Source organism: Schistocerca gregaria, chromosome 1 (assembly GCF_023897955.1).
Source record: "Schistocerca gregaria isolate iqSchGreg1 chromosome 1, iqSchGreg1.2, whole genome shotgun sequence".
In the NCBI taxonomy this organism is placed as follows: Eukaryota; Metazoa; Arthropoda; class Insecta; order Orthoptera; family Acrididae; genus Schistocerca; species Schistocerca gregaria.
In genome coordinates, this window is record NC_064920.1 from 373,858,537 (window position 1) to 373,884,147 (window position 25,611).

The 25,611-nt window shown below is 43.7% G+C and overlaps 1 protein-coding gene across 1 annotated transcript in view; it reads left to right on the plus strand.

The window, feature by feature from the left end:
- LOC126349011 (uncharacterized) overlaps window positions 1-25,611 on the plus strand; it is a 231,270-nt gene that overhangs the window by 59,878 nt on the left and 145,781 nt on the right. The window lies entirely within an intron of this gene.

Here is a 25,611-nt window from a genome sequence, read left to right on the forward strand (position 1 = left end):
TTTAATGTCACGATTTATTCGGAGCTATGTGACATACTACTGGATTTGCTTATCATGTCAGGGTTTTCATGGAAGGTGTTGGATTTGCCTGACAACTTACAGTTAAATGAAGTGTAAGTGGATAGAAACTGTTTACTGCCTGATTGAAATGTTGATTCTTTGAGCCTACGTAATAGCATTTCACCAAGTTACGCTAACTTTCCTCCAAAGATTCTCATGTACGAACCATAAGTATCTCCACAATTCTATCGTGCTTACTCCAAAAAGTTTGAGAGAAGGTCAAACTACTATTTTAATATCAGCTACCGTAGAGCCCAGGGGCTCTAGTAGTATTCAAGCATAGATCTCACAAGAGCCTTGCGTGTAGCATCTTATGCAGATGCATTACACTTTCTCCGAATTCTACCTGTAAATCGAAGTTGTCCATTTGCCCTACCTATAAAATATTTCTTTTGTTCTGCTGCTTCAAACCCTTTTGCTGTGTGAAGGCCAAATATTTAATGGACTAGATTAAGTCCTGCGGTGCACCGCTAATACTGTACTCAGGCACACTGCTTCCCAGCTACTGACGTGTGAAGTAAGTTACCATTTAGCATATCAAGAGGCATCGTAGCTGAACTGTTTTGAATTTTCTTACAAGTAGTTAACTAGGTTACTTTTACTTCCAAAGCAATGTCTTCGACAAACAGTTTAAGTGTGGTGCTGTCCCTGAAAGGTCGTTTACGTGCATTAATGAATTAGAGCGGCCTCGCCACACTTCCTGCAAACATTCCGAATACGTTTATTTCCTGTGAGCGCACGCCGCCCAGGACCATTGCTGAGTTCTACACACATCAGCAAAAGTTTTGCATTGCCGTTAATTTCGAAATTCATGGCATGCGTATAGATTAATTTGCAATGAGTCCCATCACCAAATCAAAAAATTAGCATTTGTGTAACGACAAAATCGCCTGTTCCCCATGGTTTTCTTTTTTTTTTTTTTTTTTAACATCACTCCTGAACAACATCAGTACGAAATGAAACGACTCCTTGCTCTGATGCAGGCTCGAATCCGCCGTGACATACCATCGATGAGTTCATCAAACTAACACCGGTGCAGATTGTCCCACTCTTCAAGGCGACTCCGTTCTAGTAATCCTAGGATGCTGAAGGAAAGTATTTATGAGAACAGTACGATGTGCATACGAGTTATACCCCGTCAAGACGAAATTGTCACCACAATGTTGGCGATGCGGTCCCACTAGTGGTTCCACAGACTCGTCCCTGCACCGTAGAGCAGTGAAAGCCATGAACAACCACGACAGGTGTACGGAGGTCCCATGCAATGCCACCCCAGAACCACAATCTTGTTGCATACGTGTACACAATCTTGGAGGCTTTCGGTATTACCCGGTTGTCTCCAAACACGTTTTCCGTGGTTATCAGAGTACAAGCAGATCCGAATTTCGTTTTGAAACAACATCCGACGCCGATCCTTGTACATCCGTTCTGCATGATTTCTTGTCTATCTGCAACGCAGTCCTTGGTGTTGTGGTGTACGACATGGAGCTCGCCATAGTCGTCGGGAATGGAGATTCGCATCATGCAATCGCTCTCTAACAGTTTGATGCGATATATGACGTCCTGTGGCCCCTTCGAGCACCGAATTCTGGAGCTTTCAAGCCATGGTTATTTAGCTCAAAAGTGGTAGTACGTATCGATCATCCTGTGCACCTGTCGAATGTGGGCGGACAGTGAGTAAGCCTTCAACACCACCTGCCAGTAGGGGCCTATCCCATGTCTGCACCACATCAGTTTGACTCCAGCGCACACATCGAACAACTTCCGTGGCTGACGTGTCCCCGCCTAAGGCTGAGTTCATAGTGGTACTGAGAGCAGTCGTCCCAAACCTCCCCAGTAGTCGAAGGAAACGTCAGCCGACAGCTTGGTCACAAGTGCGTCCGATCTCTGTCAGTTTTTGGCAGGGTCCATAGGTTAGTTTATGCATGAGGTAGGTTAGATGGCTGCAGGAAAAATGTGAAGACATAGAAAAAAATATGATTGTCGGAAGGACAGACTCAGCATACAGGAAAGTAAAAACAACCTTTGGTGGCATTAAAAGCAACGGTGGTAACATTAAGAGTGCAACGGGAATTCCACTGTTAAATGCAGAGGAGAGAGCAGATAGGTGGAAAGAATACATTGAAAGCCTCTATGAGGGTGAAGATTTGTCTGATGTGATAGAAGAAGAAACAGGAGTCGATTTAGAAGAGATAGTGGATCCAGTATTAGAATCGGAATTTAAAAGAGCTTTGGAGGACTTACGGTCAAATAAGGCAGAAAGGATAGATGACATTCCGTCAGAATTTCTAAAATCATTAGGGGAAGTGGCAACAAAACGACTATTCACGTTGGTGTGTAGAATATATGATTCTGGCGACATATCATCTGACTTTCGGAAAAGCATCATCCACACAATTCCGAAAACAGCAAGAGCTGACATGTGCGAGAATTATCGCACAATCAGCTTAACAGCTCATGCATCGAAGCTGCTTACGAGAATAATATACAGAAGAATGGAAAAGAAAATTGAGAATGCGCTAGGTGACGATCAGTTTGGCTTTAGGAAAAGTAAAGGCACGAGAGAGGCAATTCTGACGTTACGGCTAAATAATGGAAGCAAGGCTAAAGAAAAATCAAGACACGTTCATAGGATTTGTCGACCTGGAAAAAGCGTTCGACAATATAAAATGGTGCAAGCTGTTCGAGATACTGAAAAAAGTAGGGGTAAGCTATAGGGGGAGACGGGTCATATACAATATGTACAAGAACCAAGAGGGAATAATAAGAGTGGACGATCAAGAACGAAGTGCTCGTATTAAGAAGGGAGTAAGACAAGGCTGTAGCCTTTCGCCCCTACTCTTCAATCTGTACATCGAGGAAGCAATGATGGAAATAAAAGAAAGGCTCAGGAGTGGAATTAAAATACAAGGTGAAAGGATATCAATGATACGATTCGTTGATGACATTGCTATCCTGAGTGAAAGTGAAGAAGAATTAAATGATCTGCTGAATGGAATGAACAGTCTAATGACTACACAGTATGGTTTGAGAGTAAATCGGAGAAAGACGAAGGTAATGAGAAGTAGTAGAAATGAGAACAGAGAGAAACTTAACATCAGGATTGATGGTCACGAAGTCAATGAAGTTAAGGAATTCTGCTACCTAGGCAGTAAAATAACCAATGACGGACGGAGCAAGGAAGACATCAAAAGCAGACTCGCTATGGCAAAAAAGGCATTTCTGACCAAGAGAAGTCTACTAATATCAAATACCGGCCTTAATTTGAGGAAGAAATTTCTGAGGATGTACGTCTGGAGTACAGCGCTGTATGGTAGTGAAACATGCGACTGTGGGAAAACCGGAACAGAAGAGAATCGAAGCATTTGAGATGTGGTGCTATAGACGAATGTTGAAAATTAGGTGGACTGATAAGGTAAGGAATGAGGAGGTTCTACGCAGAATAGGAGAGGAAAGGAATATGTGGAAAACACTGATAAGGAGAAGGGACAGAATGATAGGACATCTGCTAAGACATGAGGGAATGACTTCCATGGTACTAGAGGGAGCTATAGAGGGCAAAAACTGTAGAGGAAAACAGAGATTGGATTACGACAAGCAAATAATTGAGGACGTAGGTTGCAAGTGCTACTCTGAGATGAAAAGGTTAGCACAGGAAAGGAATTCGTGGCGGGCCGCATCAAACCAGCCAGTAGACTGATGACACAAAAAATAAAAGACATATTGGGGTGGTGCAACAGTTTTGTTGATCTGTGTAAATGCTTCTGTGAGCCAGTAACATTTGTCAGAAGATACTCTCGTATGCTCTTATTAGTCAACAAAATGGCACGAAAGTGAAATGTTTTTGAAAATCTATGAATCTGGTTTTAGTCTGTTTGTAAACATCTGTTAATCACCTGCACACCTGCCTATCACCGAGCACAAAGGTAAAAGCATATGGTACGTTTCGAAGAGTGCCGTGTTTCAGAGACAGAACGCAACCACACAATTAGCCTTTCGACTTATTTCGTTCAATGATCCCCCGCTAATATTAAACTTGTTCTTTATAGAGAAAAGTCACTAACTTGTCTACTATGTACCTGTGCTTCGGTTTGGACCCCCACCACGACGCAACATCATTTTTAACATAAAAGAACCAAGCAAGCACCTTTTATTGACTCGCGGTTGTGAAAGCGCGTTCTTCCTTATTTTTGCCCTTTAGTCAGTATTTTATCATTGGCTAAGTTCCGACTGTATTCTAAAACTGAGCCACGCGGCGCAGTATTTAATATTCTGTAAAGGACACCATAATCGCCGTTGACTGTAGAAATTATTTATTTCACAATTGCAGTTTCGGTGTTACTGCCGTTATCAAGTGGTACTGCAAAAGGTTTTGCTCCAGCACATGTCAAACTTTAAAATCCAGCCACATGTATTCATGCCATCCTCAGAAGAGAGCCTTTTCACTATCAGAATACAGCAATATTAAATGAGCCTGAAGTTCCGTCCATCGTGTAGTGATGTTAATTACATACATATTATCAATGTTATTATCCTTAACACAAATTACAATGAACAACTGTTCTTACACACTGTTTAATTGATAATGGCCTTAAGGTCATAATTGCAATTGTGAAATAAATAACTTCTACAGCAAATGACTGCGAACCCCAACTATAACAAATTAATTAGTTAACATTCTGCATTAACGAAATGAATGAGAAAGTTTTAAATCTCCTTTTAGCCATCGAGATACATGTTTTCTGCAGTTTCCGTTTCAGAATATAGGGAATTGCCGAAATAGTTCCTTGCGAAAGCTACGGTCAAATGCTTGCCTCCTCCTTGCTCAAATGGTTCAAATGGCTCTAAGCACTATGGAACTTTAACATCTGAGGTCATCAGTCCCCTAGACTTAGAACTACATAAACCTAACTAACCTAAGGACATCACACACATCCATGCCCGAGGCAGGATTCGAACTTGCGACCGTAACAGCCGCGTGGTTCCGGACTGAAACGCCTAGAACCGCTCGCCACAGCGGTCGGCTCCCCTCCTTGCTCAAACACAGCTCGTATTCCGTCTCTGTGCATGTCGTGGCAAACGTTACGTTGACCTTAGCCGTCATTAGTAAAAAGAGGCAGTTTAGTTTCTTTCATCAATATTCAGATTGGTTTAACGCGCCAACATCTGTGTCTTCACTATGTCCTGTCACTCCGTCCTCTCGTCTGTTTTCTATTTTTCCTCTCCTCTCTGGTTCTGTGGAAAGCTTCCTCATTTCTTACTTTACCAAATCACTTAATTTTCAACATCCTTCCATCTATCACATCTCAAAAGATTACATTTTTTTCTAGTTCTCACAATCCATGATTCAGTTTCATACAACGCTGTGCTTCAAACGTATATTCTCAGAAATTTTTTGCTCAAATTAAAGCCGATGTTTGATCCCCAATTACTTTACAAATATTAAATTTTAGTTTATGAAATTCATCATGAATCACAGTAACGATGGAAACGAGTGACATAATAAGATATCCGAAGCGTCATACAACTCTGTTCTAGGCTGTTCGCCAGCTGTGCTTTAAGTTTGCGTGCTCATATTTCCATTTGTCTGATTTGTTTCGGTTCCCTGTATTCTGTTGTTGCATATTTCTTCTCGTGCCCCAAATCAAAATAGCACATTTCCACATGTTACCAGATAGGGTTAATGTAAGCTGCTGCGCAAATGAACTTTAGCAAAGCTCTAGATACATCTGAGTGTAGTCTTGACCTTGTCTTCTCCGCAGATCATGCTCTTGAGAAGTGAACTTCTGTGATTTAATCGGAAGTGTGCGTGTGCGTGCGTGTGTGTGTGTGTGTGTGTGTGTGTGTGTGTGAGGGGGGGGGGGGGATACATGATCTGCAAGGTCTGGAATCGATAGGTGCGTGACGCCGTGACTGTACCAGACGACCGCCACGTAACTGAGCGCACGCCACAGAACGACCTTGCAGCGGTGAACGCAGAGCTGGGCCGTCAGAGATTGCTGCAGGTGACGCATGGGATGAAGGCCTCGTGCTTTGTGGCAGGTGCTTTGCGCCATAGCTCCTCTAATGCTAATTAGCGAGAGCGCTAACGTAGAGGATGGTTTAGCTCCAAGGAACGGGAACATCACGACATCAATTTGACAGTCCACTGAAGAACAAGTGTCAAGTCAGTTTAAGCGAGTACACACATACAGGAAAGAGACTTCCCCAAAAAGTCAATGTATCAATCATCCGATTATCATCGTGGACAACGTCATATTAAGAAATGGCTACGTTACATCCTCTTCAAAAAGGATAGTCTTCTTGCCAAAGGGACAGTCAACATCTTTTTGTGAAGATGTACTTTGCACACGCCATTACGAATGAAGCATATACCACGTGAAACTGTCGTACTAGACGTTTCAGTTAAAACCATGCAAGAGAAATAAATACCGGTTGGGTGATTATAAACAATCCGCCTCGATTGCAAATAGAAACAGGATGTTGACCTAGGTTTCGGCGCGGATAACCACGCCATCTTCGGAACACACTAAAACTACAAACTGCATAAAGAAGCATGGTGCAACATTAATACAGAACGCCCAAAAGGGCAAAAGTCTCGCATAAAATGTCAAATAACCGGTACGTGTACTTAGCTCAAACGTCAGAAGCGTGCTTCCTCACTCCAGCCAACGTTCGGTGGGCCGCGGGCTCTCAGTTTGCAGTTCTAGTGTGTTCCGAAGAAGGCGTCGTTATCCGCGCCGAAACCTAGGTCAACATCCGGTTTCTATTTGCAATCGAGGCGGATTCTTTATAATCATTAAATTGTTCACGATTGCTGGCGCGCTGCAGTGATAAGAGTTCTCAAATACCAGTTAGATTTGCGCTGATATCTTGTCGTCTCATTGCATCTTCATTGATTTCAAAAAATGGCTCTGAGTACTATGCGACTTAGCATCTGTGGTTATCAGTCGCCTACAACTTAGAACTAATTAAACCTAACTAACCTAAGGACAGCACACACATCCATGCCCGAGGCAGGATTCGAACCTGCGACCGTAGCAGTCGCGCGGTTCCGGACTGAGCGCCTAGAACCGCGAGACCACCGCGGCCGGCCTTCATTGATTTCATCCCAATTTATCCATACATTTGTTCCATGAAATTTCGGGTGAACTGCCGAATATCTGTAACTTGCTGCCATGATATTTGAGCGGAGAATATTCTGGACATCGTCAAGTGAATAAAGGCGGAAATACACAGTGAGCTCACCTATTTGAGGAACCGCCGGCATTTGCGTGATGTTCCCAGCTGCCACTGAGCGTGCGCTGTTCGAGCACTCGGGCTGGTGCTGCGCCACACGCCCTCTGTGGTGAAAGCTCGCTTCACAGCTGTTGTCTTCGGAAGGTAAAATCGCAGAACGATGGCTATTACACAGAGAGAGAAGTTTTTACAAGACAGAATTACATGCAGAATCTAACTGGAAGCTGCCGTTCCGATTTATAAGGGACGGAGGCAGTCATATTTCCAGTTATTCATTGACGATGCAGCTGCAAAAGTTTGACGAATGAGCCACAATTTTTGTTTCATTCTATTTAATCATATGATCAGCGGAAATACAGCGTTCCGTGATAGCGGACTTGGAGGTGGCGTGTACACCGCTAGTGTTCCATGACGCGACCATGAACAGTGCGCGTCTAGATCTACATCTACATTTATACTCCGCAAGCCACCCAACGGTGTGTGGCGGAGGGCACTTTACTGTTATTACCTCCCTTCCCTGTTCCAGTCGCGTGTGGTTCACGGGAAGAACGACTGCTGGAAAGCCTCCGTGCGCGCTCGAATCTCTAATTTTACATTCGTGATCTCCTCAGGAGGTATAAGTAGGGGGAAGCAATATATTCGATACCTCATCCAGAAACGCACCCTCTTGAAACCTGGACAGCAAGCTACACCGCGATGCAGAGCGCCTCTCTTGCAGAGTCTGCCACTTGAGTTTGCTAAACATCTCCGTAACGCTATCACTCTTACCAAATAACCCTGTGACGAAACGTGCCGCTCTTCTTTGGATCTTCTCTATCCCCTCTGTCAACCCGACCTGGTACGGATCTCACACTGATGAGCAATACTCAAGTATAGGTCGAAAGAGTGTTTTGAAAGCCACCTTCTTTGTTGATGGACTACATTTTCTCCCAATGAATCTCAAACTGGCAGCCGCCTTACCAACAATTACTTTTATATGATCATTCCACGTCAAATCGTTCCGTATGCATACTCCCAGATATTTTACAGAAGTAACTGCTACCAGTGTTTGTTCCGCTGTCATATAATCATACAATAAATGATCCTTCTTTCTATGTATTCGCAACACAATACATTTGTCTATGTTAAGGGTCAGTTGCCACTCCCTGCCCAAAGTGCCTATCCGCTGAAGATCTTCTTGCATTTCGCTACAATTTTCTAATGCTGCAACTTCTCTGTATACTACGGCATCATCCGCGAAAAGCCGCATGGAACTTCCGACAGTATCTACTAGGTCATTTAAATATATTGTGAAAAGCAATGGTCCCATAACACTCCCCTGTGGCATGCCAGAGGTTACTTTAACGTCTGTAGACGTCTCTCCATTGAGAACAACATGCCGTGTTCTGTTTGCTAAAAACTCTTCAATCCAGCCACACAGCTGGTCTGATATTCCGTAGGCTCTAACTTTGTTTATCAGGCGACAGTGCGGAACTGTATCGAACGCCTTCCGGAAGTCAAGGCAAATAGCATCTACCTAGGAGCCTGTATCTAATATTTTCTGGGTCTCATGAACAAATAAAGCGAGTTGGGTCTCATACGATCGCTCTTTCCGGAATCCATGTTGATTCCTACAGAGTAGATTCTGGGTTTCCAGAAACGACATGATACGCGAGCAAAAAACATGTTCTAAACTTCTACAACAGATCGACGTCAGAGATATAGGTCTATAGTTTTGCGGATCTGCTCGACGACCCTTCTTGAAGATTGGGACTACATGTGCTCTTTTCCAATGATTTGGAACCTTCCGTTCCTCTAGAGACTTGCGGTACACGGCTGTTAGAAGGGGGCAAGTTCTTTCTCGTACTCTGTGTAGAATCGAATTGGTATCCCGTCAGGTCCAGTGGACTTTCCTCTGTTTTCTATTCCTTGGTCAGCCATTTTTTCGTTTGTGCGAGGATTTAGAGAAGGAACTGCAGTGCGGTCTTCCTCTGTGAAACAGAGCCCTGCAACTCATACGATTTGCCGCACTCACGGCGTTCTGTAAACATCTGCCTTGCGTAACTCTGAGTCTCTTTGATAGATCCCAGAAGCACCGAGATTTTTTATGGAGAACGCAAGATCACTTTAACCGTACACTCTGCCTATGTTCAGAAAATTCTCTCATCGAAATCTTCCATAAACACAGTCGGTCATCATGGGAGATAAAGGGCTTGCAACCTTTCCCTCCCACACATCGCTATTAAAATTCTCTGTCTCTGGATAAGTTTTGAAAGCTTCGAGAAGCGTAAGATATGCAAAAGAAAAACTTTTTACTTATCTTCGTTTTCTCTTGTTGTTGGCTCCAGTTCTTGCGTCTAGGAGTACAGTCTTGCGGCTGAAATTTTGATTTAACGTTGTAGGTTCCCGATGGCTAAATAGCTGGTGAAGATTTGCTTGTATTATTCTTTGTCACATTTTTCAATATCACACCGTCTTTATAATTTCCACTTAATATTCCAAATTACATTGTTAGTGTCGTTCATCAAAAGAAATACATCTTTCCCCATCAGAGGCATACCTACTACTACTTATATTCTGCGGTACTCACAATATTCGAAAGAATTTACAAAGCAAAAGAGTTTACAAACTTTCTTGGCAAAAAAAATCATCACCAAGATACAACATTATTTTATAAATGAATCCATAAATAAATTTAATAACTACCATTAGATTATGAAATTAATAATATGAATTTTAAATATGCCAGATATTTCGTAATTTCAAATATTTCTAAAAAGAAGAGCAATTTTAACTGTATGTACATAGTACTACCAAATTGCCGGCCGGAGTGGCCGAGCGGTTCTAGGCGCTACAGTCTGGAGCCGCGCGACCGCTACGGTCGCAGGTTCGAATCCTGCCTCGGGCATGGATGTGTGTGATGTTCTTAGGTTAGTTAGGTTTATGTAGTTCTAAGTTCTAGGGGACTGATGACCTTAGAAGTTGAGTCCCATAGTGCTCAGAGCCATCTGAACCATTTTTTGAACCAAATTAATTTCTTTTTACATATTTTAGCCCGCAACACAACACACTGTATACAAAATCATATGAAGTTTATTCAGTTAAACAGCTGATATAGTGTTCACCTATACAAGAATAGATAATATACATGGTATCGGTTATTTCTATAAAAAGGTAGTATTAGAGGAGGGTGTCCCATTACAGGCTCCCCATAACAATACCTTTTTATGTGCCAAGATCACATGCCACTTCGGTCTTGCCATGTGCTTAGATACATTATATAGTGTGTGCTGTGTGTACTACAGTTTTATAGTTAGATTTAACATGTTCGCTTATGGCATGATGCTTCTTAACACTTATAATTTGTCATGCGTATGATAAATTGATGTCACGTTTTACCTGACGGTGGTCCGCTTCTGTTCGAAGCTGGTTGTGACAATACAGACGTGTGCAAACGGTGATTTTCCAAAAATCATCGTTTAACTTATGGAGCTACAGCATGGCGGAACAAAGTGAAACAGGAGGTGGTTGGTGAGGAGGTTGGTAAGGTGCAAAGATTGGCCTACTTATCCAGAACAGGTGGAATCAGCAGCACACCCACTGCTGGTATGGAGACTATGCTGGACATGTCTCCATTGGACATTTGGTTTACAATGGACACAGTGGCATACAGGCTAAAAACTGGAAGTCATTGGATGCCTTTAGGATATCCTGAATCCCACACCAATATAGGGAATGCGGTAAATATAAGAATGTTCGGGGAAATGCCGGTTGACTAGACAATAACTCCAAGGTGCTTCAGTAAACTTTTCAGTGTAACAATTGGAAGTAGGAAGCAGTGAAAGAAAGAACCACGATACCGTGCAAGAGACATAGTCTGGCGTACTGATGGCTCGAGAACAGACGAAGGCTCTGGGGCTGGGATATATGTAGTACAGCCTAGATTGGAGAGAGCAGTCTCTGTAGGAAAACTGGCCACAGTATTCCAGGCGGAAATACCAGGCTATCAGGGTGTTCGTGGAGGAGACTTGCGTAGGTGGTGCAAGGGTAGTAGCATCTACATTTATTCTGACAGCCAAGCAGCTCTGAAATCTTTATCAGTCCCTGAAACGAGATCAAAATCGTTGCAGAATGCCACAAAGCACTAGGGGAAAGCAACAGGGAAAACCTGCTGTCGGTCACTGGTCACTCAAGAATCAGCTTCAATGAACAACCTAATAGGCTTGTCATGACAGACATGATGACTCCATTCACTGCACTGGAAGATATCCTAACCGTCACCAAGGCGATGGTAAAATCAAAACTAAGAAGCTGAGTCAGAAGGCAGCACTTAGAATACTGGACTATGATCCAAATACAAAAATATGGCATGCTAATAATGCCAAAGCCATGTTTTAAGAGAAGTTCCATAATCCTGGACTTGAACAGGAAACAGATTAAGCTTATGGTAAAACTAATGGCAGGCCATGGCAACTTTAAGAAAAAAACTACACACAATGGGTATAGAGAAAAAAGCCTTTGAGTGTAGCCTGTGTGGTGACAGTGATGAAACCACACGACACCTAATCTTCCAATGCGAAGTGTTGGCGATCAAATGGCACACAATATTTGAGGTCATCAAGTCCTGAAGAAATTGTGTCTAATAAAGAACTAGTAAATGGCCTCCTACTATTCCTTGTGGATACTGGCTGGCTTTACTAGAATCACAGGTTGTGAAACTGCACAGTACACCGTGTTTCGGTGCAAGCAATAGCGGTTGAGACCACTGCTGTTTTTGTCTCCTTACTCAAATCAGTACTTTGACTCTTAACCATGAAGTAATTATTATTTCAGATATCCCCAGGCATACCCACAGATAATCACATAGTGTAGGTTTATATCCACAAAGAAATTATTGCTGCAGATAGCTGTATCTACACATACCGCTAGGTATTGACTGCATTAACATAATTCATTCGCAACTTCCTTTTCACAAGCCACTAATAAGGATTAACCTTGTGAGCGTGGGATTGGTCTGAGATGTACCCTTTACCATGTGGCTCCTGCAAGATGCAATTTCCACCCCCACACTACTACAGAAGTCAGACAGATGCTCCTAACGTTCTAAAGAGAAATGCCTGAAGAACTTTCAGCAATAAATATCTTCTGGAGTCGTCCGCTGTAAGGAAATGACACAAAAATTCACAACATTTCTTACGTAACTAGTTGGATACTTGGGTACTGGAGTAGTGCTAGTTAGTGTAAGAAAAACATGAAACTAACGAAAATTATTATGTATTTTGCTAAAATTCTGAGAAATCACAATGGCACTTTTAGTTACGGACTTAACATATTATTTCGTGGTTCTTTTCGGAATGTGAAGTTACCTCTTAAGGATAGGATTCGCTAATGAAATTTCTGTACAAAGTTTAAGATTGTTATTGACTTGGCAGAATGGCTGAGAGCTGCGCCTACTCAACTTGAATAATTATCCGTTAGAATGTTGCTAGGTATGGTCGAGGCTGTCGGGTCTGAAATGCGGTGAAGTGTACTGTCGCGGAGGAAATATAGGGCTCGCAAGAGCTGTAGCGCACAATACCGCAAGTTGCGATGACTGCTGTCTGCACCACTCGATGCTGACAAATAAGATAACTCTCGTTTTATCTGGATTGACCTTCGCCAATCAAACTCTCCCTACACCTTGATGGAGTCAAGGACTCCTATTTGCCCCTAGTCTAACTATTGGCGTGGTACACCGGTCAGATAACCAGTCCACCGCGATGCCACTCAAAATTCGCTCGCAGGCGTTTAACTACAACTCTGTCCGTTCAAACCGCACAATATGTGTGGCAGCCAACACAGTGAACAATGCTTAATTGCAACGACTCAATATAGAGTCGCACTATGATTCACTCTCGACAGAGGTGCTCTCCCAGTGAAGTACTGAGGAGAGACTTGTTCCTCGCTCTTTGAGTACACATATGAGCGTGCATGCTCTCGTTACGTGTTCTCGCTCCAAGAGTGACAACGGAACGGCCCCTCTCCATGCCAGACGTGAAGGGGTATATCTTTCGGTGTCTTCCATTACACCTTCAGCTCAAGGTGTTATGAATATCGTCTGCCAATCAGCATTGCTCTTCTAAAACGGGAGAATGACGTTTCGTTTAAGGTGACCAATCCTGAAACCCGTGGCATCGGCGTTTGGCTTCTACTGTGTCCCTGTGAAAACCTGTGAACCTCTGAAACTGCGTGCTATGTGTAGAGAATGCGTAGGCTGGCCGCTCCCACACAATGTGTGCTTTTAAGCCGAACACGGGGTCGTTCCCCCTTTTCACTCAGGCCAACGCTGTCTGCTCTACGGGCGGTCACCGGCCAACATAGATAGCCTGATTCATCCTCTAAAGGGACCAGCGTCCCATTGTGCGGTTTCTCTCCCGAACTAAAAGCAAGCCCCTGCGACTGTCGTGTCTTAAATGTATGTGTGTACACAAGCCTCAAGTATTTCAAATACGTTGCGCTTTCTTGTTATTTGCATATTGTTTACATGAATTCATACAACATTGACTTTATCTTATCGAGTGTGAGTTCGAATGAAGCGTCTTGAAGTACAGAATATGATTGTGAGGGCGGAATATGTAAGCAATGAAGGTCAGGAGACCACAACGTCTTACAACCTAACCACAGGTGATACGTATGATTGTCTGCTTTTAGAGAAAGAAGAGAATAATGTACTGTCCCGTCGACGAAGAGAGCATTGGAGCCGGAACAGGTGAGTTTTGTGAAAGGAATGTGACGCGTTCCTTTCAAAGGAACTATCTCGGCATTTGTTCTAAGTGAGTTTGGAAACTCATGAAAAACCAAAATCTGTACATCCAGAAGGGGATTTGAACTGCCGTATCCAACTACTAGTCCATTGTGTAACAGTAGGCTGATTTCTTTTTGCACACTGATTTGTACAATGAATTTGGTCGTTTTTGTGCTGTTCAGATTTTCACAGGAGATTATCCTGTTTGAGAATTATGAGAACATTCGGTATGCTTTAGCTTTTTTGAGTGCCCACATTCTTGGCTAGAGTCAGCTTGACACCATATACGTTAGGTTTAATAATTAATAAATAAAGTCATACATTTCGTAAAGTAAAAATAATTGAACGGAACAAATTATTGCATAAATGAAAATTCGGTGGACAATTTTGTAACGCACAGGGAACGTTTATTTTGATCCCAATATTAAAATATGTATCTTTGGTGTAATGCTATCTATGAACTCATGTTTGTGCCAAAGCCGCATACTTGTAACTCAGTTACTTGTCTGTCGGACACGAGGCTAGTTTTGTGTGGTTGAAGGAGTCCGACACGTCTAACTCAGACTGTTCCGAGTTGTAATAGCCAAAGTTTTTAAGAATGAGGGCTATTTTGTGTGACTGCTTTGTTTGTGTAAAAATTATTGTTGTTACAAGCGTCTGAATAGAAGTCGACACGATAAAGAGCCGACACCGATTTAAAAATAAAAAATGTGTTTCGGTCGTAATTGATTGAAAAACGCGTACCGTCATATTAAAAAATAAGGATTCATCAATTCAGCCCCTGGAATACTGCAGTACAAGATAAGTAGAGATTTACCTTTTGTATAACTGCCACTCACTGGGTCATTCTTATGCTGAAAAAAGGCGATGAGTCACTGAAATTTCATGTTATAATTTTCTTCGATTATTGTCACTAATATCACGTGTGGGATAGTTAGACGTGTCTTGCCACAGCTCCATCTCAGCCGGTCCTCTTTCAGTGAATCGCTTGAGAAGGGCGGTGTGCGCTGACTGCCTGTGTCTCGATGTAGGCCGCCGTCATTCCACCGGCTCGTAGCCTATGTGAGCGGGTTCTTGGCGGCGCGGCGCGGCGCGGCGCGGCGGTTTCTCACGGAAGACGCCAAGGCCGGCGGCGAGACACGGAAGCGCGACCACTGGCCGTGTCAACTAAGGAGCTGTGGTCGCTCGATTCCTTCTTTTCAGAGGATCAGGCTTCAAACCCACGTCCAGCCATCTCACGTCGGCCCCTAGTCACTGCAGATGAATACTGTAGTTTCTCTTTTAAAGGAGCCCAACCTATTATCTCCGCACCCTCATCCGAGGTAGTTCATCCTCAGTCTCTAACGACCTCATCTGGTGCTCTGGGCTTCATTTCTTCATCAGCCCAACTACACTTCATCGACTATAGCAAAAACCGCCCTGATCCTTGTGTTGATATACACTACTGGTCATTAAAATTGCTACACCATGAAGATGACGTGCTACAGACGCGAAATTTAACCGACAGGAAGAAGATGCTGTGATATGCAGAACATTCACGCAAGGTTGGCACCGGTGGTGACACCTACAACGTGCTGACATGAGAAAAGTTTCCAACCCATTTCTCATACACTAACAGCAGTTGACCGGCGTTGCCTGGTGAAACGTTGTTGTGATGCCTCGTGTGCGGAGGAGAAATGCGTACCATCACGTTCCCGACTTTGATAAAGGACGGATGGTAGCCTATCGCGACTGCAGTTTATCGTATCACGACACTGCTGCTCGCGTTGGTCGAGATCCAATGACTGTAAGCAGAATATGGAACCGGTGGGTTGAGAAGGGTAATACGGAACACCGTGCTGGATCCCAACGGCCTAGCATCGCTAGCAGTCGAGATGACAGGCATCTTATCCGCATGGCTGTAACGGTTCGTGCAGCCACGCCTGGATCCCTGAGTCAACAGATGGGGACGTTTGCAAGACAACAACCATCTGCACGAACAGTTCGACGACGTTTGCAGCACCATGGACTATCAGCTCGGAGACCGTGACTGCGGTTACCCTTGACGCTGCATCACAGACAGGAGCGCCTGAGATTGTGTACGCAACGACGAACCTGGGTGCACGAATGGCAAAACGTCATTTTTTCGGATGAATCCAGGTTCTATTTACAGCATCATGACGGTCGCATCCGTGTTTGGCGACATCGCGATGAACGCACATTGGAAACATGTATTCGTCATCACCATACTGGCGTATCACCCGGCGTGATGGTATGGGGTGCCATTGGTTACACGTCTCGGTCACCTCTTGTTCGCATTGACGGCACTTTGAACAGTGGACGTTACATTTCAGATGTGTTACGACCGATAGCTCTACCCTTCATTCGATCCCTGCGAAACCCTACATTTCAGCTGGATGATGCACGACCGCATGTTGCAGGTCCTATACGGGACTTTATGGATACAGAAAATGTTCGACTGCTGCCCTGGCCAGCACATTCTCCAGATGTCTCACCAGCTGAAAACGTCTGGTCAGTGGTGGCCGAGCAACTGGCTCGTCACAATATGGCAATCACTATTCTTAATGAACTGTGGTATCGTGTTGAAGCTGCATGGGCAGCTGTACCTGTACAGTCCATCTAAGCTCTGTTTGACTCAATGCCCAGGCGTATCAAGGCCGTTATTACGGCCAGTGGTGGGATCTGATTTCTCAGGATTTATGCACCCAAATTGCGTGAAAATGTAATCACATGTCAGTTCTAGTATAATATATTTGTCCAATGAATACCCGTTTATCATCTGCATTTCTTCTTGATGTAGCAATTTTAATGGCCAGAGGTGTACTTGTGGGCGTGACTGTCACCCAGCATCGCTCTCTTGCACGTCAACTTGACCAGGTCTGGTTACAAGATCAGTGGTGGCTATCTTTAGCATCTCACATCGTTTAATTACTTGGTGACAACATACTCGAGAAGGGAATAAAGTTCAGGGAGAAGAAATAAAATCTTTGAAATTTGCCGATGGCATCACAGTAGTCAGAGACGGCAAAGGACTTGAAAGGACAGTGGAATGAAAAGTGTACTATCTTGAAAACAGATAAGATGAGCATCAACGAAACTAAAACGAGATATAATGGACTGTAGGGAATTAAATGTGGTGATGCTGACAGAATTAGTTTAAGAAATCAAATACTAAGTTGATCTGGCAGCAAAATAGATGACGAGGGCCGAAATAGAGAAAAAATACGCAAAGAAAATAGCACGAAAAGCGTTTCTGAAAAAGTTGAACTTTGTAAGATCGAATATAAATTTAAATATTAGGAACCCTTTTCTGAAGGAGTTGCTATGGAATGTACGCTTATAAGGAAGGGAAACGTGAACAATAATTAGTTCAAATCAAATGGCTCTGAGCACCATGGGACTTAACATCTGAGGTCCCCTAGACCTAAGAACTACTTAAACCTAACTGCCGGCCCGTGTGGTCGAGTGGTAGGAGTTTCAGTCTGGAACCGCGGGACCACTACTGTCGCAGGTTCGAATCCTGCCTCGGGCATGGATGTGTGTGATGTCCTTAGGTTAGTTAGGAGTAGTTCTAAGTTTTAGGGGACTCATGACCTTAGATGTTAAATCCCACAGCGCTCAGAGCCATTTTTAAACCTAACTAACCTAAGGACATCACACACATCCAAGCCCGAGGCAGGATTCGAACTTGCGACCGTAGCGGTAGCGTAGTTCCCGACTGAAGTGCCTACAACCGCTCGGTCACTGTGGCTGGCTAACAATAATTAGCACAGACAAGAAGAGAATAGAAGCTTTTGGAATCTGGTACCACAGAACAATGTGAAGATTAGATGTGTAGTTCGGATAACTAATGCTGAGGTACGTAATGAAATAGAGAGAGAGAGAAAAAAAAGAAATTTGTGACACTGAAATTTGAGATCGGTTGACAGGACACATCATGAAGCAACGAGAAATTAAAAATTGTAGAGAGAGATCAAGGCCTGAATGCAGTAAGCAGAGTCAGATGGGTGTAGCTTGCAGCAGTTGCGCAGGGATGAAGAAGTTGATGCACAGTGGAAAAAACGTGAAGAGCTGCATAAAGGCTGTTTTGGATCTGAAGGCCATACCAAACGGTGAGAAGCGATATGAAATGGGATGATCACGTAAAATCTGTATTAGGAAAGGCGTATAGAATTTGGTGGAAGGTTTCTGGGAAAACGTAATGCGTCTGTAAAGAAGTCAGCGCACAAAAAACGTAATGCGTCTGTAAAGAAGTCAGCGCACAAGACATAAGTCCGATGAAATCGAGATTATTGTTGCAGTGTTTGACTTACCAACAGACATCAAACGAATTCAGAGACAAGCCGCTAGGATCGTAACAGGTCGGTACAGCCCAAAGGAATTGTAACGGGAGCGCTCGGGGGACAAAGAGGGGAATCCTTGGAAGAATGGCGGAAAACCCTGTTGGGTGAATTTAGAGAAATTGTATGCGAAGACGACTGCGTGATCATTATGCCGCCACCACCGTATAACTCACGAAGGCATCATAAGAGATGTTAGCGCACGTACAGGAGCATATAGACAGTCATTTTTCTCTCACTCAGTACATGAATGGAATAGAAAAGAAAATCGATAACGTTGGTATTATGCAACTTCTGCTAAGCACTATACAGTAATTTGCGTTACATATACGGGGTGGTATGGCTATAACATAATATCAATTTTTAATTTACTGCAGGCTAATAATTGTGGGTCTTAAGAGTAGTATGTTTGTGAGCTGCTTAGTGCCTCCAAGTAGGTGCGACACAAGTAAACCATAAATATGTATTTTCCGCTTGGCAGCAGATCAGGTACTGTAGACATGAGAACGCAAAACGGAGAGTCTATATTGACCTACATAGTCCGCTTCAGAGTGCATTTACAACCGTGCAGAAAATATCAGAGAGTTATGTGATTTGTTTGCAGGAACACTGTTAGACCTAGAGAAAACGACTAACCCACTGAAGTGGGTGAATACAAACGTACTACGATCACGGTATCACAAAATCGAGACACGTTCATAGGATTTGTCGACCTGGACAAAGCGATCGACAACGTCAAATGGTGCAAGGTGTTCGAAATTCTAAGAAAAATAGGGGTAAACTGTAAGAAAAGACGGGTAATATACAGTACGTACAAGGGCCAAGAGGGGACAATAAGATTGGAGGACCAGGAATGAAGTGCTCGGATTCAAAAGGGTGTGAGACAAGGATGTAGTCTTCTGCGCATCCTGTTCAGTGAATCTATCGAAGAAGCGATGACTGAAATAAAAGAAAGATTGATAAGTGGGATTGAAATTCAAGGTAGAAGAATACCAATGATAGGATTCGCTGGTGACATTGCTATCCTGAGTGAGTGTGGATATTAATTGCAGGATGTGTTGGATGGAACGGCCTAATGACTACAGACTGATAGTAAACGGGAAGAAGACAAAGGTAACGAATTGTAATAACAATGAGAACAGCGAGAAACGTAACATCAAAATTGGGAATCGTGAAGCAGACGAAGTTAAGGAATTCTGATACCTTGGAAGCAAAATTACTCATGACAGACGATGCAAGGAGGAATGTAAAAAGCAGAGCAGCACAAGCAAAGAGGGAATTCCTGGCCAAGCGACTTGTACTAGTATCAAACATTGTCCTTGATGTGAGGAAGAAATTACTGAGTTTTCTGTGAATCATGGACAGTCGGGAAACCAGAACAAAAGATAAGCGAATCGGATGGGATTTGGTGCTACAGAAAAATGTTGAAAATCAGGTGGACTGATAAGATAAGGAATTATGAGGTTTGAAACTTCCCCTTAGAAAAATTAAGAATGACAGTGCTGGTAAACCTCTTATGTTATTTGAGTTTCAAACAGCTGAGCAAAACTGAACATACTCAGACATTACTCTCTTTATTTATTCAGATCAACAGTAAACTGCCACACAAACACACACACACACACACACACACACACACACACATATATATATATATATATATATATATATATATATATGGTGATTCAAAAAGAATACCACAACTTTAGGAATTTAAAACTCTGCAACGACAAAAGGCAGTGCAAAGCACTATCTGTCGGCGAATTAAGGGAGCCATAAAGTTTCATTTAGTTGTACATTTGTTCGCTTGAGGCGCTGTTGACTGTGCCATTTCAGCCAATAAAGTTTTTGGACCCTTTTTCTTCGAAGGTGCTACTGTAACTGGACTACAGTATCTGGAGATGTTAGAGAATTGGCTGTTCCCTCAGCTCGAACAAGAAGCGCAACAATTCATATTTCAGCAGGATGGAGCGCCACCACATTGGCACTTATCTGTCTGTAACTACCTGAACGTCAACTACCCGAGGCGATGGATCGGCCGCCAGGCAGCCCGTGACAGAGCACTTCATCACTGACCTCCAAGAAGCCCTGATCTTACCCCCTGTGATTTTTTCTTATGGGGGTATGTTAAGGATATGGTGTTTCAGGCCACCTCTCCCAGCCACCATTGATGATTTGAAACAAGAAATAACAGCAGCTATCCAAACTGTTACGCCTGATATGGTACAGAGAGTGTGGAACGAGTTGGAGTATTGGGTTGATATTGCTCGAATGTCTGGAGGGGGCCATATTGAACATCTCTGAACTTGTTTTTGAGTGAAAAAAAAACTTTTTAAATACTCTTTGTAATGATGTATAACAGAAGGTTATATTATGTTTCTTTCATTAAATACACATTTTTAAAGTTGTGGTATTCTTTTTGAATCACCCTGTATATATATATATATATATATATATATATATATATATATACCGGCGTGTCAGACCCACCATACTTGCTCCGGACACTGCGAGAGGGCTGTACTCTGTACTAGCACTGATTACACGCACGGCACAGCGGACACACCAGGAACCGCGGTGTTGGCCGTCGAATGGCGCTAGCTGCGCAGCATTTGTGCACCGCCGCCGTCAGTGTCAGCCAGTTTGCCGTGGCATACGGAGCTCCATCGCAGTCTTTAACACCGGTAGCATGCCGCGACAGCGTGGACGTGAACCGTATGTGCAGTTGACGGACTATGAGCGAGGGCGTATTGCGAGCATGCGGGAGGCCGGGTGGACGTACCGCCGAATTGCTCAACACGTGGGGCGTGAGATCTCCACAGTACATTGATGTTGTCGCCAGTGGTCGGCGGAAGGTGCACGTGTCTGTCGACCTGGGACCGGACCGCAGCGACGCACGGATGCACGCCAAGACCGTAGGATCCTACGCAGTGCAGTAGGGGATCGCACCGCCACTTCCCAGCAAATTAGGGACACTGTTGCTCCTGGGGTATCGGCGAGGACCATTCGCAACCATCTCCATGAAGCTGGGCTACGGTCCCGCACACCGTTAGGCCGTCTTCCTCTCACGCTCCAACATCGTGCAGCCCGCCTCCAGTGGTGTCGCGACAGGCGTGAATGGAGGGACGAATGGAGACGTGTCGTCTTCAGCGATGAGAGTCGCTTCTGCCTTGGTGCCAATGATGGTCGTATGCGTGTTTGGCGCCGTGCAGGTGAGCGCCACAATCAGGACTGCATACGACCGAGGCACACAGGGCCAACACCCGGCATCATGGTGTGGGGAGTGATCTCCTACACTGGCCGTACACCTCTGGTGATCGTCGAGGGGACACTGAATAGTGCACGGTACATCCAAACCATCATCGAACCCATCGTTCTACCATTCCTAGACCGGCAAGGCAACTTGCTGTTCCAACAGGACAATGGACGTCCGCATGTATCCCGTGCCACCCAACGTGCTCTAGAAGGTGTAAGTCAACTACCCTGGCCAGCAAGATCTCCGGATCTGTCCCCCATTGAGCATGTTTGGGACTGGATGAAGTGTCGTCTCACGCGGTCTGCACGTCCAGCACGAACGCTGGTCCAACTGAGGCGCCAGGTGGAAATGGCATGGCAAGCCGTTCCATACGACTACATCCAGCATCTCTACGATCGTCTCCATGGGAGAATAGCAGCCTGCATTGGTGCGAAAGTTGGATATACACTGTACTAGTGCCGACATTGTGCATGCTCTGTTGCCTGTATCTATGTGCCTGTGGTTCTGTCAGTGTGATCATGTGATGTACCTGACCCCAGGAATGTGTCAATAAAGTTTCCCCTTCCTGGGACAATGAATTCACGGTGTTCTTATTTCAATTTCCAGGAGTGTATATATATATATATATATATATATATATATATATATATATATATATATATATATATATTCACGCAATCTGATTTTCAATAATCCCTACAAAAGGATGGCCCTGACTAACAATAACCTATGCCTTTCATGAATCACTTACCTCACAAAAATCTTCGTTGCTCAAACTACTGCAATACAGCGTGCGCCAATACTGTCAGCTAAATAAAAGATTCTAACTACTGAAGGCACTAACTACTGATAGGCATAGTTAGCAAATGAAAGATTTTGATGGAGAACAAACAAGTATTTACCTTAATAGTGTTCAAAAGTCATAATATATATATATATCAGTTCATGACATCTAGTCTTACTGTTGTGTACATAGTTCCGCGTAGTCAGCACGTACACAACTTTCCCAATAGAGCGCGCCTCGCTAAGCACAACAGCGCAGGCGCAGCGCTCGTCTGTCTCCGCACTACGAGATGGCGCTGTCTTAGAGACTGACCAAATTCAGCTACTTTTTTTTTCCTTTATTGTAATTTTAAAACCTGGACAACAGGCAGGCTGTCAGCAGCGTTCTATGCTGCTCTTCAGCCAGTGGATACAGAATGAGGAAATACAGAAAGATTAGACATAGGTTACAGAACGGTGGGCAAGAAAACAGTTGACACAGAAAGACAAAACGGAGCCGTTCACACTCGACGAGAATCCACACTTGAAACTGTTGATACGACGCACAAACACTGAAGACGACGATGGCACAGGTGAACGACGGAGTGCGACGGTGAACACTGAACACTAAACACGACAGCACACACGAGACACTGATGGCGATGATCTCCAGCGCGCGAAAGTCCACGTAGCGTGTCCGAGTCCGGGGACCTGCCAAGAGAGGAAGAAGGGCGGGGGGGGGTGTAGAAGGGGAGAACAAAGACGCCAATGGCTGAGGAGATGGGAGGAAGAGTAGAGGGACAGGGGAGGGGAAGCCCGGGGGAGGAGTGGGGAGAAAGGGAGAAGGGAGGGAGGGTGCCCAAAGGAACAGAGACAGGAAGAGGGAAGGAGGATCAAAGTTGGTAGGAGGGGTATATGGAGGGAAAGAGGACATCATCAGGGAGGGGGAGCTGGCGGAAGCCACCTAAATTCTGCTTCCGCCAATCCGCGTATTAATATGTCTCGCAGCCCTTGAGATTGCTGCTAACGTAGAACCTTTTTTCCTCGCGGATCACACTGATACCTGAACGCTCGAGGTATTATAACGAGTGTACAGACCTCCGATTAGCTAGTCTGCATTAATCTATAGTCAAGTTTCAGTCTGCGCCTAATGAGATTATCATATTCCTGTACATAGCCATGAAGAGAAATGTATAGACACTTTCTCAGGTATCAGAGATATGTGAGAATAAGATTAACGTACCAAGACCAAAGGAACTTCAGATTGTCAATTGTAAATAGCATCCAGAATCAAGTTAAGTAATGTTTATGCTTATTATTATTATTATTTTAATAAATGTGTGCGAATATTAATCAAGTTCAGTTTGCAGTTGGTCACCGTCAATCTGCTACTCTAAGCGTGCAAGTGGCGTTTCTATCGTCTGATCTAACGGCAGAAGATAATCACGCCGCAATAAGACCACGAGACAAATTGATGACACTCGCCTACTTCATTAGAGCGAAAAGTCAAATAATCAGATGGTGTGTGTACCGAAGGTCTTACAGTACGCACACCACACTTACAAATTTCTTTTTTCTGACGGACACACGCCCAGATCGTCCGCCTCTCTCCCCACATCCTACACTGCTGGCGACTCACCTCCAACTGCGCAACGCTAAGCGCTGTTCACATCCTATTGCCCAACACTACCATACAGAGCGCAACCTGGCGTTACCAACATAAAAACCTAAACAGCCTACTTACAGGTTCTCCGCAGAATTGGCGGAGGAACATACGGAAAGAATTGACAAGAAGAAGGGACAGGATGAGTTAAGACATGACGGAATAACCTCCTTGGTACTAAAGAGGACGAAAAGTGTAGGGAAAAACAGAGATTTGCATACATCCAACAAATAAGGAAGGACGTAGGGTGCAGCTGCTACTCTCAGATGAAGAGGTTAGCACGGGAGAGGAATTCGTGGTGGGCTACATCAAACCAGTCAGAAAGCCGGTGTCTCAAACCGAAAATAAAGAAGGCGATCGTGTAGTTTCAACTGTATGCGTTTACGCCATTAATTATGATACATCCTGTATAAGATCTCTATAAGAACCTGTTTTCAGTACCTGTGTTCAGTCTCGTTGAAGCAATACTCCTATGGTCTGAATGATTTTTTCTGTGCTTTATAAGGTATATGATTGTGAAACATATACAGCTACTAGAATTTTCTGAAGAGCTTCCGGCAACAGAGATACAGTGTTAAGAGAGACTCTGCCAGCTCACATCATTAACAGTCCCGTAGCGCGCCAGGAAACAAACACGATCACATATCATAGCAATTAAGATAGCTCAAACCGTCGCTCTGGCACTGAATGGAGATGTAGCATCGTACTGGCAGTCAGCTTTCGAATACTCGCGGAGCTCATCAGCTAGATGATGGTCAACCTATCTCTTATACTATCGGTACCGTTTAGCTCGTAAACATCGCTGGGAATATGCCGTACATTACTGTGTGTCATGAAAGTTTCTAACTGGCTGCAACTAAGCCTATAGTTCCATTTAAACATCTCAAACATATACAGAAACATACGTCATCATGCAAGCTGAAAAAGACGACAGATGGGTACACGACGAAAAAAAAAAAAAATAGAATACGAAATATACCGCTTTACATTCATTATTATCCTCCTCTTCAATCAAAGAACACTAAAGAACAAGGAGGGACGTCACCCTGGGCGTAATGCGCTTCGAGTATTATCCAAATGTGCGCTTGCCTCACAAGCACACTCTTGACTTATGGGAACTATTAATTGTGCGCCTCCCAACACTGCCATTTTCAAAGTCCAATTAAAAGTCTTTGTCAAGTAAACTTTTACCGATTTATTTGCATTTCTTCGGCAAGATGAACTGCCATGTAAATATGTTGTCTTAAAAATTGTTGTTACAAAGAGTAGAAAGATTGTTTACTACTCATATTTGTGGAAATACGAGTATTTGCAGCTCCAACCGTCGTCTTGATGTTGTCTATGGGATGATGTTTGCGTCCAATATTTTAAGAATTAGTGAAGATATTTATTCATAGTTTTAGGACATCGTTGTTTATTTTCACACATGACAAACAATCAATTCCATCTTTCAGCTTTATGCACTTTGCTAAAGAGAGTCTTCCACTTTGCTTTATAATACAGACTGCATGCAAACTGACGAGAATGA